We start from the raw sequence: 15,076 nt of genomic DNA, 5'->3' as shown, positions 1-15,076 counted from the left end.
TCAAGGGAAACTTTCAGTCTTATGGCTTCTTCAAATGATTTAAAACTTAAAGTGTGTATCACGGATGCAACCCTTATAGTTCGACGCGCGCGGATCAATCCGACTGTATTACTTGCACATCAAAAAGTTTTAGCATCTACTACTGCAAAATATCCAATAACTCGAGCGGAAGTTAAAGTTTTAACAATTCCTTCAGGGGTTCAGGGTAAAACACTCGATAATATTTTTCTTGGTCAAGTTCCTAAAAGATGTATTGTCGGATTTGTTAACAACGCAGCATTTAATGGAACTCTTACGAAAAATCCATTCAACTTTGAAAATTATCATATGAATACATTTAGTTTATATATTGATGGCCAACAAATACCTTCAAAAGCTTTGCAACCATCATTCGATGATAATACTTTCAGTTCAGCCTATCATACGTTATTCTCAGGCACGGGAATCCATTTTTTAAATGAAGGGAACGGAATATCTAGGGAACAATATGCAAAAGGCTATTGTCTCTTAGCATTCGATTTAACTCCTGATTTATCAGCTCACTCTAGTCATTGGAATCTTATAAAGCACGGTAGTGTGAGGCTAGAAGTTCGCTTTGATTCAGCTATTCCTGAAACGATAAACTGCATCGTATATGCAGAGTTTGACAATGTTATTGAAATTGATAAAAATCGTAATGTAAGCGTGGACTATAGCAGCTAAGAAACCTAATTTCTGTAAATAGATTAAGTTATAATTTGTACCTACATTATTATTAAGGTTTGTAATAAAACACTGATACAAGAAATATTTTTTGTTTTTATTTAAGTTATGGACCATTATTTTTAATAAGACTATGCTGTGATAGCCTAGTGGTTAAGACGTCCACCTTCTAATCGGAGGTCGGGGTTCAATTCCAGGCACGCACCTCTAACTTTTCGAAGTCTTGTGCGTTTCAAGTACTTAATTAAATAACACTGTTTTAATGGTGAAGGAAAACATCATGAGGGAACCTGCATGCTTGAGAGTTCTCCATAGTGTTCTTAAAGGTGTGCGAAGTCTGCCAATCCACACTCAGCCAGCGTGGTAGACTATGGCCAAAAAACCCTTCTCACGAGGAGACCCGTGCTCTGTAGTGAGCCGGCGATGGGTTGATCATGATGATGATGATGATTTATAATATATCTGAAATAACATGGTCTTACGTCCCATTCATGTATGATCCTCGGCAGCGATAAGATCAGTAGTATTGAAGTAATATGAATACAATAGGGATAAAGACATATTTAAGAAGAATTCACCCAAGTCTGCAAGACAATGTGTATGCCGCAAACCGGTTACCGATTTATGTTGAAACACCAGCCTATTTAATAAGCAATCTAGACCCCGATTATAAACCAGGATCGCATTGGATAGCCATATATATAGATACAAATGGTGTTGGACAATATTTTGATTCATTTGGACGAGCACCACCAAAATATCATAAGCAGTTCTTGGAAAGAAATACAAGAGAATATTGTATAATGTATTTGTATTTCATGTTTACGGGTTACTATACAAGTTCAGATTTTTTAGATTTATTCAATGGAAATACAGTAGAGAATGATATATTTTTATGTGAGTTATTTAAATCAATATTTGAAGGCTAATAAAGAGTAGTTATGATTCATGCGTTTCCTTTAAAACCCATAGAATGAAGCAACGAGCCAGCGAACAATAGAGCGTCATTAGTAGGTGATTAAGCAATTAGATAACGAACTAGGGATTAGTTTTTCGAAAAGCTAACTTTGCAACCGTTAGAGATACGACGTCAAGAGTGAGCGCAATCGATTCAGCGTACCCCAAAACCTTTTTTTTTTTTTTTTTTTAGGTTTCGATCTTGACCGAGGCACGGAGGGGGCTGAGGCAGCGAGGCATGGGAGGGGGCCAGGGCCTGGGGCAGAACCGGCGAATCCCCTACTACTGTTAGAGGAAAAAGGGACTGTTAGAAGTTTAAAAAAACATGCCCTGTTAACCTTTAACAAAATATTAGACACCGCGGCCATATGCTTACTTTATCTATACTAATATTATAAAGAGGAAACCTTTGTATTTTTGTATGTTTGTATTGAATAGGCCCAAAAACTACTGGACCGATGTCAAAATTTCTTTTACCATTACTTAGAGGGATTCTTCCGAATCCGTATAGGCTATTTTTTATCTCGGAAAATCAAAGAGTTCCCACGGGATTTTTAAAAAACCTTCATCCACGCGAACGAAGTCGCGGGCATTAGCTAGTACTAAATAAAATACACTTCGCTGATTTGAAGATAAAATCAAAACCTTTAAAAGGGAAATAATTTATAAAAATGTTGATAGCCCATTTTAGAAACTAAAATAGTTCCGACGCCTACGGTGCTACCACATTTAGGAATTAGGTCTAATATCATAGGCTGTGACACCGGCCTCACCAAACACGGTAGGCAGTTTATCTGATATGCTCTTATGTTAGATCACTGATTTGAGTGATAAGCGACGTACTTTGATAAGCGGCGTGGCTAACGAGATAAAAGGTTTTGTGCAATTTAGTATCTACAGATACAAGTTAGTATAGGTAAATCACACTATCACACTTTACACTAAAATCATAAAGGCGAAAGTTTGTGTGTATGTGTGTGTGTGTGTATGTATGTTTATTACTCCTTCACGCAAAAACTACTGGACGGATTCGAAATTTAGTATGGAGATAGATAATATCCTGGATTAGCATACAGGCTATTTTTTATCACGGAAAATCAAAGAGTTTCCATGGGATTTCGATAAACCTAAATCCACGCGGATGAAGTCGTGGGCGTCAGCTAGTTATAATTAAATCAGGACCTTTTTCTTTTCATTCAAAAATCTTTTACAAAGTGCTTTCGAATCGTCAAGTGACACTGCTGGTTCGGAATGCCCTTCACAATATCCTTAGTATCCAATATCCTCGGTAGTTGCTTTTTTTCAAAACCTATCAAGTCATCATCATCATCATGATTAACCCATTGCCGCGCCAGCTCACTACTGAGCACGGGTCTCCTTTCAGAATGAGAAGGGTTTGTCTTTAGTCCATAACGCTGGTCAACTATTAGGCCTGGAGGTTTCCTCTCGATGTTTTGTTTCACTTTTAAAGCAAGTTAGAGGTGCGTGTCGGGGATCGAACCCACGACCTCCCGAATTCGACCGAAAGCGACGTCTTAACCTATCGCACCCTATACTTACTACCAAAACCAATATACCATACCCAATTCCAGGTTAGCCCGCTTCCATCCTAGACTGCATGATCACTTACCACCAGGTGAGATTGCAGTCAAGGGCTAACTTGTATCTGAATTCAAAAATTTGTCAATTAAATAAGGTAGGTAGTAGGTAGGTTATTACTGAGTATTACGTATTTCTATTTTCATATAAATTTCGTGATATCAAATTGTACATTTTTATAGAAACGAACACACAGTAGTTATGATCTCATATATTATTAAGTGTTATCTTTTTGTATCTTGTTGTTTTAGGCGATATTTTGATTGGTGTGACAAGACAATTCTGATAAGTGTTATGACTGAGAGCAGTAATTTCATGCTAAAACACACTAGGGGCCTGGAAAACAATTTAGATGGATCGCACCACTTTAGAGAGTAGGATTTCTGTCTTTTATTTATGTCTAAATTAGGATTTTTCCTTAGTTTTGTTTTGGTTTACGGTGGCAACTCACCTGATGGCTTTGGGGAGAGATCGCACTATGTGGTATTTCTTCCCACTAAAACCCCCCCCATTTTGTACTAAGTAACTAGTAAGTATATAAATATTTCTACATAATCTTTATGTAGCTTCTCTATTTGAGCTTCAGTTTTTTTCACGATTTGACTCCACAAAGTCATCAATTTCAGTTCTTTTTTTATTGGAAAGGCTGTATGATAAGACACGAGTCTCATATTTTGGCGATGATCTGATGAAGACCTTTGGAGATAGAGAACGGAACTTTCTTATGTACTTATCTGAAAAATAAGAGTTCGTTGCCAGTTGCAAGCTTTTACGAGTGTTGAGAAGGTAAAATTGAACCTTATAGCTTGGACAGGTTTAACAGTAGGCGCTTAGATTAACTTTCGATAAAAACATAAGTTTTTATGTAAGAAATAACACTAATTAGTTTTACTTTTAACAAAATCGCGGCTAACGATGAGAATCATTCAGGTCTCTTGTCTAATTGCCTAGATTCTAGGTGTGCTCTTAGTTAACATGCCTACCGCTGTGATCTAACATGCTTCGATATAAACACACTAACTATCCCATAAATAAAACTTAATCTACCTACCTACTTCGGATTTTGACCTAGTTTCTGACCATGTGGAAAATTGCGTAGGTAGAGCCACAAAATATTGACATGAATTCCAGATATTTTGTACAGCCCAGATACTTGGAATAAAAAACAAAAAAATTAACAGCCTCAGAAGAAGAACAGCTATTGTCTGTGCTATTTTCAACGATCTTCCCGAAAAAAGAAACCCTATTTTGGTTTACTTATTACTTGTAGGCAGGTACATAAAATTATATTTTTCTGTCTGTTTCTGAAAGTTAACTCTGCTTTTTGAACCAGTGATCTTGACTATTACAATAAGTACCTAAGTTTAGTGTCATAAGTTGACCTACAGAAAATGTTTAGTATTTTTCACTTCTCTTTTTATTTATATAAGTATAATGTTGAGAATATTTGGGATTCAACATTTTGCAATTCTAAAATTCAACATTATAGGAATTCAACATTTTGAGCCTGAAGGGCTCTGCTCATTCCCAAATCCGAAATACTTAGGATTAGGCGCTTAAAGGTATATTGAACTCGTCATCTTATAAATATTAATTCTATATTGAGCTTTTACAAAAATATAGTATAGAATACTTCTGTAATAATTTGTTTACTTACTTATATTATGCGTACAATATTCACTAATTAGAAGTTCGTTTGATAGCCTTTCCTAGACGCGGCTCTTTATCGCCAAGTAACACTCTCATATCAGACTTGACCTAATTTATTTGTTTTGATCTATCAAGTTTACTTGTTAAAGTGTCCAAAGATACTTATTAAAGTGTCCAAAGAATCATTGACTTCCAATCGTTAACAAAATTATTATTTTATTGGATTTTTTTATTCAACTTAGAAGTATTTATAAAAAAAAAAAAAAACACAAATTACGAAAAATATGTTGTTTTTTTTTCTCTTTAATGGAACACAAAAAGCTTTTACATTTTTACTATTAGCTACTTATTTCTAGTTTAAAGCCCTTTCATATGATAAGCCACTTGGTATAGTTATCTTACTTTGAAAATTAAAACACATTTTAATTTTTTTTAATGATGTAACCACAAATTCACGTTTTTTGCATTTATTTCTTTACTTGTGCTATAAGAACTACGTACCTGCCAAATTTCATGATTCTAGGTCAACGGGAAGTACCCTATAGGTTTTCTTGACAGAAACGATGGACGGACGGACGGACAGACAGACAGACAGACAACAAAGTGATCCCATAAGGGTTCCGTTTTTCCTTTTGAGGTAAGGAACCTTATAAAATAAGAGAGAACAAGTACCTACAGTTGCAGTTTGCACCTTCAGTGCATTTACTAATATGGCAAGACAAGAGGCGAGTTTCCACGACTGACCCCATTCTGTATCAAAGGGATACTCACGCACTAAGGCGAATGCTTTACTGAATTTAAGAAAGATTACGCAATACTTTATAATATTGAAACAACAATCTTATTCTGAATTTATTATATAAGTTGATTTAACATGGTGCAGGTCTCTTTAATTTCACTATAAGGGTGTTCTTTGTTTGAAAAAGTTGAAACCTTAAATATATCGAGAAGGAAATGCTTGTAAGTCATGGTTATTAATTAGGAAAATATTAAAAAAAATTAAGAATAAGAATATTTTGAAAGGAAAATCGTCAAAATTTAACATTTTGAGAGCAGAATCTTTAAAATTGAATATTATTATTACGGGTTACTACGACATAATGATAAAATCTAAATAAAAACATTTGGATGAAGTCAAAAGTATTGAGATAGCCGAGGCCTCTCGATTTGTTTAGTGGACGCACCTGCATAGCTAGGCTATTTATTCCAAAGTGATGATTTTCGGATGATTTTTTACATCAATGTTCATTCATTCATGTTATATGGGTTTATGCTGAATATTGGTCACCATTACATTGGTACTCGTATTAAAATGGAAATGCAGTGGACTTGAAATTGTTGTAGATAAAACGTAACACCTATTAATTGTCGTACATTGCAATAAATAAATTCTATTTCTAAACGTGGACAGCGACGTATTTACTTCATAAGTTTCATAATATCTGACTGGAGGATGCCGAAGACTTCGTCTGCGTGGATTTAGGTTTTTAAAAATCTCATGGGAACACTTTAATATCTTTTATTTATATATTTTTATTTGTACCAAAAAGTTGTAACAATAAAGAGAAAAAGAAAGAGAAAGTGGACATGGAAGCACTTATCTCCGGTTAATTTTCCGTTGTCTATGTGCTATTTCAGCGTTTAATCTATCTCCATTTTTAACCCCCGACCCAAAAAGAGGGGTGTTATAAGTTTGACGTGTGTATCTGTGTATCTGTGTGTCTGTGTATCTGTGTATCTGTGTATCTGTCTGTGGCATCGTAGCGCCTAAACGAATGAACCGATTTTAATTTAGTTTTTTTTGTTTGAAAGGTGGCTTGATCGAGAGTGTTCTTAGCTATAATCTAAAAAAATTGGTTCAGCCGTTTAAGAGTTATCAGCTCTTTTCTAGTTTTCTTGTAGAAAAGAAGGTTAGTTAACCGTTAGGTTCATAATATTATGTCAATAGACAAATGTCAAGCTGTCAAGATGGACGTTGCCTAAATACATAAATATTTATTTGTAAATGATGTTTTGGAAAACTCACATACTTTGGATCGTCGGGGGTGTTATAAATTTTTAATTTACACTTGTATTTATATTCATGCATATTGTTTTAGGATTCTGCGCATCGCGGAAAGGACATGCTGTATAATATATTGTACCTACCTATATACGAGTGGTTGGTCTTGGTACATAAAATTAAGCTGTTTAATATTGGTCCCAATAAATTGTATTATTTATGGTTTGCTTTTGTTTTGGTAATGGGTTTAATCAGTAGGTAGGTAATTGTAAGACACATTTGTTTTTATTATTCCGGTAAGTCAAGGCTGTCGGTCAAGGTTAGCAAGCACATAAAGTAAGAAGGTAAGTGCAATATTAATGTTTATAGTATTTTTGTAAATCGAAAAACTATTTTTAAAATAATAATCATACTTATTTAAAGACATTTTACATCGCTGTACTAATTAGAATGTGGATGCTGGATAGGTGTAGGTAGGTCCCTACCTAGCTTAAAAATACGCATCCAATTTTGTGTCCAATCCAATCCACTAAAAGAATAAACGTATAGCCTAGTGGTTAAGACCTTCAATTCGGGAGATCGTGGCCTCGATCTCGGGCAGGCACCTTTAACGTTTCGGAGATATACAAGGCTATAGTCTGGTATAAATTATTACCTACCAGAGCGGAGCGGAGTTGTGATGAGACGGATTAATCAGTTTAAGGGTGTGCTAATTTTTTCACGTCATGTGGAATACCGGGCATTTAAGATTAAGACGTTAGTACCTAAGTATATTATAATTCAATGCCCTTAATTTCTTTTTTCCGAGGCTTCGTAGGTATACCGAATTGAACACGGATTCTTATTAAGAGTTAGCTAAGCTAGCATTCGACATGCACAATCAACAGAAGTCAAAAACATTGCTTTATTTCTTTGCACGGAGTTGAACACCCACAATTCCACAACCTCGACTCAAATTACAATTATTTGATTTCATAAGATACCAGAAGAAGCAGAAGCCTAGCTGTACGGTTTTTGTATATTAATTAAGTAATATGTAAATAAATAATAAATGCATGACATTTACTAGAAAAAAGTTTTTTTAACATCCATCGAATACTGCAATAAGAGTTTATCGTTTAGAATCTGAAGTTATAGGGCGATGTATTTTGAACAACAGCGTGTATTCTTTTACTTGAGTTCGTGCAATGGGTGTTGACGGAGGTAAGCTAAGCGGTCGGTGGCCGCAAGGACGTTGGTGCGCGGGCGGTGTACGTTCAAACTTCATGATTTTTACTGTAGTGTGCGTGAATCTCGTAAGCTTTTGTGGTCTTGGCGGGGATTGACACCGGGATTTAATGTTGCTAGTATAAGAAATTTTGCTCTATATAATATGAATAACAAACAGTTTTTGCATTTTCTGTTACACAGCTTTAGCGGGATTTTCACTAGTAGAAAATTCATAACAAAAAAAAAAAGATTAAATACTTCATTGGATTGAAATACTTAATATTTCAGTAGTCATAACTCGAGTTGTTCATGAAAAAATATTATTTTGTAAAGATTAGATTCGGGTCTAAAATAATGTAAGAAAAAGAGTAACAGTGGAAAGAGATAGATGGACACACAGACAGCAGAGTGACATAAATAGGGCTCCATTTTACCTTTTGGGTACGCAACCATACGCAACCTTAATAAAACACAAAGGAATCTAGCGGATGACAGGGGTCTTACTCGGCAAAAGTCCGGCAACTGGATATCTAGTTTATAAGAATGTCTTCTGTAAAAAAAATTTTCAAAAGAAAAATAAAACCGACTTCAAAAACCAAAAACACTAAAAAGTAGAAAATAATTTTTGTTTAGCTACACATGTAATGTACCTAGGTATGAAGTCGAGCGAGCATATTAAAACAAAATTAGAAATCCAAGAGTGAAGCTCGCCCGACTTCATACCTAGGTACATTACATGTGTAGCTAAACAAAAATTATTTTCTACTTTTTAGTGTTTTTGGTTTTTGAAGTCGGTTTTATTTTTCTTTTGAAATTTTTTTATTTCACAATTTTTAGTGGCCCCACTGTACTATAATATGCTATGCCCAGTTAAAACCCTACTGTTTACTAAGCTATTACAGTGATCGCGAGCAATTTGCTCTTATCCATTGAGGAGTTCTGTTCTCCATCTCCGAAGATATTCATTAGATCTTCACCAAATTTATATGGGACCACCTGCACAGTATACCCTTTCAAACAAAAAAAAAATTTTCCAAATCGGTCCAGGGGTCTTTGAGTAATCGGGGAACATACATAAAAAAAAAAAAAGATCCCGACGAATCGAGAACCTCCTCCTTTTTTGGAAGTCGGTTAAAAAAGGTTGAAGTCTGAACTCTGAAATGGATTTGGAGAATACTTTTTAATGATCTGGTGTGCTATTAAATGGTTTATTTTATAGATTGTCTTAAAATTACCCTAGATAGATAGATACTTCACCTCAGTTTGCGAATTTTACTGAAACCAACCCTAGTAACATGCCGCCATTCTTTGAAGTTTGAAGCATGCTTTGAAGTTTCAAAAGTTTTTTTTTAAAGAATATTAGCTACTTTATCATAACTAACTTTCCCCTTTCCCCTCCAACTAAGCGTAAAGCTTGTGCTAGGAGTGGGGTACGTACGACAATAGTGCAACGGGTGGGATTTGAACCGCCAACCTTTCGGAATTCAGTACACTCCTATAACCGTTGAGCTATTGAGGCTTAATTTGATTGCAAACTCCACGCCAATATTGAAAGTCTGTGTCGTATAATTTGTGTCAACCTTTTATAAAATACAATTGTATGAGCTTTGCCAGTCTGGATTTTATAATAATATATTTTCTATACATATTATACAAATCATAGTTTACTTACAGTATAAACATTTTTTTTTAACTAAATTAGTTATATTACAGTTCAAAAACTTAATAACATACGTTATCTTTAATTTGTTATCATTTTATCAGTGGAATCCGTTGACGAAACGCTTGCAGCACTATCGCACGCCTCTTGTGCGCAATGCGCATTTTCATTCACGCACACTGCTACGTATAATGCGTTGAGCGTGTGCTGTGTCGTTCGTAGCCGCTCCGTAAACTTTGTCTTTTTTTACAACTTCTCAGCGAGCCAACCACTTGCTCGGTCGTCTTTTACCTGCGTGTGCTTAAAATTTACAAACTGTTTTATGTTTTGTATCCTCTAAACTTAGTGCTAATAACTTTTACACAGTTCTAAACGCGAAGTGAAACCTCCGAAAGACCAGATGTTATACCGAGCGGCATAACCTCGTTTAGTGTCAACAAAATAAAATAAACAGTGCCTAACAAGTTGCTGTTTCCTAACAAAAAGTATAGTGATGAATTAAACAATGATTTAAACTGGTAATCCAGGACGAGAATGGGCTTCGTTCAATATAGGAACGTGATTATTATCAAGCGAAGAGTTTCTACTTCAGCTTCACCCACATAACGTATAAGGTAAGCAAAAAGTTTCGTGTTTTGTTTCGTAACAACCAACTTTTTTGCGAGACGTACCTACTCGTTAACTTTTTTGTTTTATGTAGCGATGCATCCGTTTTATTTTTATTTTGTATCGTATCACTGGCTAGTGGCTTGTATGAATGTTATCGCGTGCAGGTTGTGGTTTGCGAAACTACGGTAAGCAGGGAACCCACGCGCCCAACTTGGGAGGATCACTTCTTTTTGATTTATGACCCTTTGTACTGTTTTATAGGGTCTGCGTTCTGCAGCAAGTATGTTTTACTATGCCAACATTATTCCTTTTCTAACGTTAAATTGATAAAATGTAAAACACGAAGCAGGTATTACTTTCTAAAGATAATGTGGGTAGGTGGAAATCTTATTTTATTTTTCTTGCAAGGATGGCCAATTAATCTCCTTTCAAAAACAGGCCAAGTACGAGTCAGATTCGCGCACCGAGGGTTCCGTACTACAGTCGTATTTTTTCGACATTTTGCACGATTTTAAATGAAGTAGGAAAGAATAGTTTTCTTTTTTTTTAAAGAATATTAGCCATGCTAATTATGAATAATCCTCTCCTTTCTCGTCCAATTAAGCGTAAAGCTTGTGCCAGGAGTGGGTACGACAATAATGCAACGGGTGGGTTTTGAACCGCTGACCTTTCGGAATTCATTCCGCTCCTCAACCGTTGAGCTATCGAGGCTATTCATAAACGCAAACAAACCAAATTATTTAAGTTACTCACTTAGCTACCTGTCTACCTATACTATCAGAGAGTCCCAAATTCCAATCATTAGTCTGACCTTATCTAAATTGCAGCATGGCCCGGTAATGACTGTATAACTACTGTAAACTCACTAAATAGGTACCTACTTTAAAAACATAAGGAATGATACAACAATAATTATGTATTTTGAATTCAAAATCAAAAGTCAAAGTCATTTATTGACAAGTGTAAATTAATAATTTATAACACCCCCGACAAGTTGAGGTTATAGTAACTAGAAAAGAGCTGATAACTTTCAAACGGATTATAGCTAAGAACACTCGTTTAAGCCACCTTTCAAACAAAAACAAACTAAATTAAAATCGGTTCATTAGTTAAGGAGCTACGATGCCACAGACGGATACACAGATACACACGTCTAACTATAACACCCCCCTTTTTGGGTAGGAGTTTAAAAATAGGTAAGTATAATTGTAGACTTTTTGATTGGCAATTATTACAAGATAATTTAGGTAATGGTAATAATTACATAATTAGTTAGGTAATCTTAAAACAAAAACTATGCCCTGGTCTGAGCAGAGCCTCCAACAAACTCAGCAGGGTAAGTATTCTTTTTATTATAGGATTCAGTCCTTATAACAATCTCACCTTTTATTATTCTACACTTTCACATCAACATTATTTACACAATTACTATCAGAGAGTCTCAATCATTGGTTTGGCCTCATCTAAATTGCAGCGTGGCCTGGTAATGACTGTATTGTATTAATTATTCACTCCTTAAAAATAAGGAGGGTTACATTACAACAATAATAATTTGGATTTCAGTCCCTATAGTTATTTCACGATCCCACCTTTTATTATTCTACACTTTCACATCAATATTACTCACACAAGACAACCTATTTACAATCAGAGAGACTCAATCATTGGTTTGGCCTCATCTAAATTGCAGCGTGGCCTGGTAATGACTGTATTGTATTAATTATTCACTTCTTAAAAATAAGGAGGGTTACATTACGGCAATAATAATTTGGATTTCAGACCCTATAGTTACTTCACGATCCCACCTTTTATTATTCTACACTTTCACATCAATATTACTCACACAAGACAACCTATTTACAATCAGAGAGACTCAATCATTAGTTTGGCCTCATCTAAATTGCAGCGTGGCCTGGTAATGACTCTGTATTGTATTCATTGCGGGCAATTTGCATGTGTTTGAACCGTCTGCTTGTGAGACTTGAGGAACGATCCTAACATGCTATTGTATTGTTAAATGAAGACATTATTGTACTGATGCTCTGCTTGCTTTTGTCTTGTCTTTATTTATTACCTTTATAACTTACACAGATGGTTATTACAAGTAGAAATTATTTACGCAGCTCAATCCAAAAAAATTCACTCATTCGTATTCAATTCGTATTCGTTTTCGTAAAAATACGATCCGTATTCTAACTTTAAAAATCCATTTAATAAGAATCGTAAAAATACGAATAAGTGCAAGCGCGTACACGTTTTGTATGACGGCCACTTAATTTATTTGTAAAATTTTTATACTTACCTCACTAATTTTTTTATGACATAAGTAAATATGTACCAAAAATATTGTTTATACCTATTCTAGCCTTTGAACTAACTATTTAAATACTTAGGTATTAATTAACAAACTACATATTTATAATGATAATGATTTCACTCACTCTTGTTATTATACTTACTCACAGACTGCCTGTCTACATTTTCAATAACATATGTTAATTTAGAATTTTATAGTAACCAGCTAGGTATAGTTAGGTGTAGGTATGAATGTTATAAATAGATGCTCCACTGAAATTGCACTACTATCAGTCTAAAGCTATAAATATAAGGTTTTATCAGTTCCTGTTGATATCTCAGAAATGACTATTTATTGATAGGAGGTAGGAATAAATAATAATTAAAAATAACTAGAATATGCCTGGGATATTGTAAAATTAAAAAAAAATACACCAAGTCGAAGTTTAGCAAGCAGTCAAAAGAGCCTGCGTCCTCACCTTTAAGCAAGATGTACCTCGGTGACTAAACAGAGGTCTTGACCGAGGTAAAAATGCAAGGCAGTGCAGCGGCAATGTCTAGAACTCTAAGCCTGAGATCTATAGACCGTACTTTGACTTTGTATTGCTTTAAGGGAAGTATTAGTCATGATTAGCATCATGGCTAATATTCTTAAAAAAAAAAAAAACTTTTACAAGTATTTTTGAATCTTCAAATACATCTACCTATCTATATTGCTCAGCGTTGTAGTGCGGCCACTATGTGACCCGGCCACAGAGAGTGGCCTCAACCGAGGCAAAAATACTCCTATATCCTTCATCAATGTAGCAGCGGCGAAAACGAAACTCAAGAGTCGGCTGAGATCTATATACTACAGAGATACTTTGAATTTGCTCATACTTAAGTTTCAATTAAACAAGACCAATTTATGTACGCTTAAGGTCTTAAGTTTAAGCAGAGTCAAAGTTCGCCTATTAGACCTCAATCTTAACCGCGCTGCCCGGCAAAGCAAAGTCTTGCGAAGTTGCCGATAGTAGAGACCCTGCTGTTAAATTCTTATTAAGTAAATTTAAATCGAACCTAAGGTAATGTTAGCTATGGCTATATTTACTTAACTACTTAGTATAATTATGTTTTTCTGTCAAATGGAAAGAATACTTAAAAGTTAAATGTTTTAGTTTTGAAAACAATTAACATTTCGACGCCGTAACGCAGTTAAGTCGGCCCAGGGTCGGCTAGTTCGTCAATCGAAATTCCTGTTTTCATGTGCTTTCCAAGCAGTAGTTAGGAGTTAAGGACTATATTATTTTCCTAAGCAGTTCTATATTTTGAACCTTACCTTGAACTGCAGGAATACCGGTTTTACCGAGTGCTTGACCTTTGCAGCCCTAACATTTATGGTCTACACTCTTTATGGCAACAAATGTGGTACGTTACGAGTATATAATATTTGGCTGAGACTGTTGTGGGCTCTTTTCAGACTTGGACCTGTTTGGAACCCTCGTAGCTTTAGTTTCAAGTTAACGTAAATCACCACTACATCATTGTTTGACATTCAGAAAGTGTACAGTAGTACCCAATTTAAAAAAAGACTTTGACTTTGACCCTGACGTATCAAAACTTTTCAATATGAACACTGAACAGGTACAAAAGTTTTAATAAGTCACGCAGGCGAAGTAGCGTCCTTTTTGCTAGTGTTCAGTATGAATGACCCTTCCATTAGTAGAGTCCTATACCCGACAGTTTTATAACAGGTTGAAGTCTTATAGGGAGTTTTTATAGCTGGAGAGGCGTACTGCGTACCTTTAATAGTATCTCATTTTATTGCTCGCGTTATAAACTTTGATTGCGCCCATGATCTTATCCAGACCAGCTTTGATCGCCTGGGTTCAACGTATCGTACTATTCTGACTGAGAACAGTAGCTCCTTGATGGTTTACTTCTGAGAGCCCATTGTTTCGTCCACTATGACTATGGGTAATAGTTGTTTTCAGGTTATATTATGTGCGTTCATTGTGACCGACATGCTGGCAGGCACGTAGCGTTTGTTTTGTACAGTGATGTACAAAAATGTTAAAAAACATTATGCGACCGTTTGATAACGATACTTCCTATATCGATCGAGTATATCGATATCAAATACCGAACCAAACCGATAACAGACACTTAAGTACTACTTATCATGTAAGTGCGTATCGTATCGTATTCGTAAAGTAACGTTAAGTTACTATCGTGTAATAATTTGTTCTCTTTATCCAGTAGTAACTATTTTTACCCACATCATCATCACCTCTCAAGTTGGACCCATCGCCCTAGAAATAGAATATTACTATCGAAGGTCTTAAAAACTGCTCAGAATTGCATTTTGGAGTCCTAATTTATGCAGAACGATTCATTTGCTACGATTACTATTT

The 15,076-nt window shown here is 35.2% G+C and overlaps 1 protein-coding gene across 2 annotated transcripts in view; it reads left to right on the top strand.

Annotated features, from left to right (window-relative positions):
* The first annotated feature begins 9,946 nt into the window (after positions 1-9,946).
* Positions 9,947-15,076, top strand: part of LOC123876728 (semaphorin-5B) — a 65,836-nt gene continuing 60,706 nt past the window's right edge. Inside the window, exon 1 of one of the 2 annotated variants that reach the window (XM_045923050.1) lies at positions 9,947-10,393. The gene's annotated coding sequence lies outside the window, so the exon portion shown is untranslated. Of the gene's footprint in view, positions 10,394-14,051; positions 14,063-15,076 lie in introns of those variants that run through there. The other variant, XM_045923055.1, reaches the window with a different exon arrangement.

The sequence above is a fragment of the Maniola jurtina genome, chromosome 22, assembly GCF_905333055.1.
Source record: "Maniola jurtina chromosome 22, ilManJurt1.1, whole genome shotgun sequence".
NCBI lineage: Eukaryota > Metazoa > Arthropoda > Insecta > Lepidoptera > Nymphalidae > Maniola > Maniola jurtina.
This window is presented reverse-complemented; position numbering and strand designations above follow the sequence as displayed.